This window comes from Pelmatolapia mariae, linkage group LG20, assembly GCF_036321145.2.
Source record: "Pelmatolapia mariae isolate MD_Pm_ZW linkage group LG20, Pm_UMD_F_2, whole genome shotgun sequence".
NCBI classification, from domain to species: domain Eukaryota; kingdom Metazoa; phylum Chordata; class Actinopteri; order Cichliformes; family Cichlidae; genus Pelmatolapia; species Pelmatolapia mariae.
In genome coordinates, this window is record NC_086244.1 from 2,849,947 (window position 1) to 2,855,518 (window position 5,572).

A 5,572-nucleotide genomic window follows, 5' to 3' on the forward strand; every position below is an offset into this window, starting at 1 on the left:
CCCTACCTTACTTCCTGTAGTTGATACTGTGTGGCTTCTTCTAACAATTCACAGTAAGGATAGTAAAAGCGAGTTTTCTCGATGTTGAAGATACCATTATTTTTTTAGAGAAGTCTCTTTTTAATGGAGGTAATTGGGGACTTTTTCAGTGAAATACTGCAGTTGACCACTGGGACTTAGCAAATGACACTGACTACAGTGGCTTGCAAAAGTATTCGGCCCCCTTGAACTTTCCCACATTTTGTCACATTACAGCCACAAACATGAATCAATTTTATTGGAATTCCACGTGAAAGACCAATACAAAGTGGTGTACACTTGAGAAGTGGAACGAAAATCATACATGATTCCAAACATTTTTTACAAATAAATAACTGCAAAGTGGGGTGTGCGTAATTATTCAGCCCCCTTTGGTCTGAGTGCAGTCAGTTGCCCATAGACATTGCCTGATGAGTGCTAATGACTAAATAGAGTGCACCTGTGTGTAATCTAATGTCAGTACAAATACAGCTGCTCTGTGACGGCCTCAGAGGTTGTCTAAGTCAGCTGTAGATTTCGCAGATAAACCGTCAACAATTCGGTTCGCCCTGCTTAACGTTCGCTCTATAACGAACAAATCATTTATTCTAAATGATCTTTTTATTAAAGAGTCTCTAGATTTTATGTGTCTGACTGAGACGTGGCAGCAAAATAAGGATTATGTCCACTTGAATGAAATCTGCCCGTCTGGCTGTTCTGTCATTGGAACTCCGCGTCTGTCAGGACGTGGTGGAGGACTCGCTGTTGTTTACCAGGACAGACTCACATGCAAACTGATGTCCTCGGACTTCTTTTCTTCATTTGAGTCACAGATGATGAAGGTCGGTTCTCTGAAAACCTTTTACTGTATTTTAATCTATCGACCTCCTGGACCTGCTGGGGTCTTTCTAACTGAATTTAACGATCTTCTGACATCGATCATTAAATTGGAGAAGGTTGTAATATTGGGAGACTTCAACCTTCGTATTGATGACGCTTCCTGTAACACTGCTGCTGAGCTCATCACTATCACTGAGTCTTTTAACTTTAAGCAGCATGTTTCTGGCCCCACACATACAAAGGGCCACACACTGGACCTTGTTTTCTCCCTGGGTTTAAATATATATGATGTATGTGTGGAGGATGTCCAAGTGAGTGACCATAGCTGCATATTCTTTAATTTGTCATTTTACGTGGATCCTTCACCTCCTAAATTGATGATCCAAAGGCGGATTATAAACCAGGATGCTGCTGGAAGGTTCTCTGCCATGTTTGACCCTCGCATGGCTCAAAATGACGTTGATTCACTTATTTTGTCTTTTAACAATCAATGTAAATCTATTTTAGATGCGGTGGCACCTCTGAAACAAAATGTTGTCCATTCTTCACATTGCTGTCCTTGGATAAATGAAAATATTCGAAATTTTAGGAGATATTGTTGCAAATTAGAACGTTTATGGAAGGCTTCCAAGCTTGAGGTCCATAGGATACATCTCAAGGAATCAATTTTCTTACTTAATGACATGATAAAAAATGCCAGAACTGAATATTTTGCTAATCTAATAGCTTCAAAAAAGAAAAATCCCAGAGTATTGATCGATACAATTAAGAACATTGTCTCTCCTGATGTTCCTCATGTACCAGTCTATACTAAATCTGATTGTAATGACTTTTTAAACTATTTTGTTAATAAGGTCGCTGCCATCAGGTCTAATATTTCTCCATCATCCTCTCAGTATCACACTGACACGTTGCTTACCTCTGATACCTGGTCCTCTTTTACTCCTGTCACCTTGCAGGACATCAGTGCTCTACTCGGTCGAATGAAACTGACTTCAAGCCACCTTGATGTACTTCCTCCATCATTTTTCATTAGTGTGTTTGACTCTATTGGCCTCTGTATTCTGGAAATAATTAATATTTCTCTTTATACTGGCTCAGTTCCCAGCTATCTTAAACAAGTTATTGTTGAACCAATATTAAAGAAACCAAATTTGGACCCATCTCTTCCAAGCAGTTACAGGCCAATATCAAAATTACCATTGGTGTCAAAGATCTTGGAAAAAAACAGTTGCAGAACAACTTAACAACTTTTTGGAGAAGAACAATGTTCTGGACATTTTCCACTCTGGTTTTCGCAAATTGCACTGAAACCGCTTTGCTTAAAGTATCTAGTGACATTTTGATGGCAGCAGACTCTGGAGAGTACACCGTTCTGGTTCTGTTGGATCTCAGCTCTGCTTTTGATACTGTTGATCACAGCATCATGATAAATAGGCTGAAGGACTTGTTTGGGATCACTGGTGTTGTTTTAAAATGGTTTATGTCGTATCTGTCTGAGAGATCCTTTACTGTCTGTATCAATCATGTGTTGTCTGAAACATCAGTTCTGCCCTCTGGGGAACCTCAAGGATCTGTTTTAGGTCCTATTCTCTTTTTGCTGTATATACTCCCTCTAGGCCAAATTATCAAACGTTACAGTAATATTTCTTATCATCTCTATGCTGATGACATTCAGTTATACTGTTCTTTCAAAGCTTCTGAGTTTTACAAATTGTCTTGTTTAAATAATTGTCTGTCAGAAATCAAACAATGGTTAAATGACAATTTCCTTCAGTTAAATGCAGATAAAACAGAAACCTTGATTATTGCACCTGATCACATGCTCTCAGAAATTCAGCAGCATATCAGTTTTTTAGACCCTTCATTTCAGTCGAGTCTCAGAAACTTAGGTGTTATATTTGACAGTTCAATGTCTCTTGAGAAACACTCAAAACAACTTGTCCGGAACTGTTTTTATCATTTAAGAAACATTTCTAAACTCAGACTACTAGTGTCAAAGGCAGAACTTGAGATGATTCATGCTTTTATTTCTTCTCGTTTGGATTATTGTAACGGTCTTTTTACTTGTCTCAACAAATCAGCTCTGGATCGCCTTCAGTCTGTACAGAATGCAGCGGCAAGACTTTTAACTGGTACAAACAAGAGGTCACACATTACTCCAGTTTTGGTTTATCTTCATTGGTTGCCAGTAAATTTTAGGGTTCATTTTAAAATTTTAGTTGTAACTTTTAGAGCTCTGCACGGTGAAGCTCCCCAGTATATCTCTGACCTGTTGAAACCTCATGCTTCATCCCGAGCACTTAGGTCTTCAGGTCAGAGGCTACTGGTGGTCCCACGTACTAGGTTTAAAACACGTGGGGATCGGGCGTTTCAGGCACTGGCACCTAGGCTGTGGAACTCCCTGCTGTTGTCTTTACGCTGTCTAGACTCTACTGACTCCTTTAAAAAGCAGCTGAAGACATTTTTATACAAACGGGCTTTTAATTAATTTTAACTTGTGTGTCTGATCTTATTGTGAAGCACTTTGTGATTTTTATCTGTGAAATGTGCTATATAAATAAATTTTACTTTTACTTACTTACTACTAAGAGAATATTGGGAGTAACAACACCATGAAGTCCAAAGAACACACCAGACAGGTCAGGGATAAAGTTATTGAGAAATTTAAAGCAGGCTTAGGCTACAAAAAGATTTCCCAAGCCTTGAACATGCCACGGAGCACTGTTCAAGCCATCATTCAGAAATGGAAGGAGTATGGCACAACTGTAAACCTACCAAGACAAGGCCGTCCACCTAAACTCACAGGCCGGGTGGGGGAATCTGTCCATAGGACAACTATTAGTCGTGCACTGCACAAAGTTGGCCTTTATGGAAGAGTGGCAAGAAGAAAGCCATTGTTAACAGAAAACCATAAGAAGTCCCGTTTGCAGTTTGCCACAAGCCATGTGGGGGACACAGCAAACATGTGGAAGAAGGTGCTCTGGTCAGATGAGACCAAAATGGAACTTTTTGGCCAAAATGCAAAACGCTGTGTGTGGCGGGAAACGAACACTGCACATCACTCTGAACACACCATCCCCACTGTCAAATATGGTGGTGGCAGCATCATGCTCTGGGGGTGCTTCTCTTCAGCAGGGACAGGGAAGCTGGTCAGAGTTGATGGGAAGATGGATGGAGCCAAATACAGGGCAATCTTGGAAGAAAACCTCTTGGAGTCTGAAAAAGACTTGAGACTGGGGCGGAGGTTCACCTTCCAGCAGGACAACGACCCTAAACATAAAGCCAGGCCAACAATGGAATGGTTTAAAACAAAACATATCCATGTGTTAGAATGGCCCAGTCAAAGTCCAGATCTAAATCCAATCCAGAATCTGTGGCAAGATCTGAAAACTGCTGTTCACAAACGCTGTCCATCTAATCTGACTGAGCTGGAGCTGTTTTGCAAAGAAGAATGGGCAAGAATTTCAGTCTCTAGATGTGCAAAGCTGGTAGAGACATACCCTAAAAGACTGGCAGCTGTAATTGCAGCAAAAGGTGGTTCTACAAAGTATTGACTCAGGGGGCTGAATAATTACGCACACCCCACTTTGCAGTTATTTATTTGTAAAAAATGTTTGGAGTCATGTATGATTTTCGTTCCACTTCTCACGTGTACACCACTTTGTATTGGTCTTTCACTTGGAATTCCAATAAAATTGATTCATGTTTGTGGCTGTAATGTGACAAAATGTGGGAAGGTTGAAGGGGGCCGAATACTTTTGCAAGTCACTGTATGTGGTGCTCTCTACTTTTCTACTATAAGAGCAATAATAATAGTACACCCACTCACTGTAGAATGCCAAAATTGGTTTTGGGGTGTTTTGCAACAAACTGATCAAAATAACCTGCTGTGTTTTATTGCAAAATTATCAGTACAACATGTGTACATGTACCCAAAGTACTGTATCATGTGTTTCCCTGATTAACACTGAATCTTACTCATTTCATTTTTAGTTAATTAGCCTTTATTTATCGAAATAAAAGGCACATTGAGGCTAAAAAGGCCAAGAGGGCAGCAGATGTTACAACAACCACAACACATAACTGGCTGCTAAGAGGGGAACACACGGTCACACTCAACTATGTACAGTTCAAATACAGATTCCACACCGTCCACTCCAACATCGTGTTCACTCTCACTCACGCTCAACTGGGAAGGGTCCAGGGAAGACAGGTTCAGACCCAGGAAGGTCTATACAAGAGAGATGGAGTTAGATGTTAGACTCAGGAACACAGGGAGATCAAGAAGAGACTAAGCCGGGCTACACTAACACTAGTGAGTACAAAGCTCCAGTGAGGAACACCACTCCAACCAGGCCTTAAGTATGGTCGGTGTTTATCAGCTGTGATGAGCCACAAGTGCGTGTGCATGGGTGTGGCGATCAGGTGACCACTGAAAGGCAGGCACCGCACCTCAAGACAGCCAATGGTGGATCATGACAATTTCTGGCAATTTCTGCTCTATTTGTAGATTGCACTGACCGTGTATTTAAAGGCCTGTTTTTCTAATTCTGTTGTGAGTCTGCGACTTAGTTATACTGGTTGTGGTTTTCAATCATGTATACACAGAAATAAGATAAACTAGGGTGACCATATTTTGATTTCCAAAAAAGAGGACACTTGGCCCAGTCATGAAGAACTTTAATAATAATGTTTGCTTAAAGAAAATTTT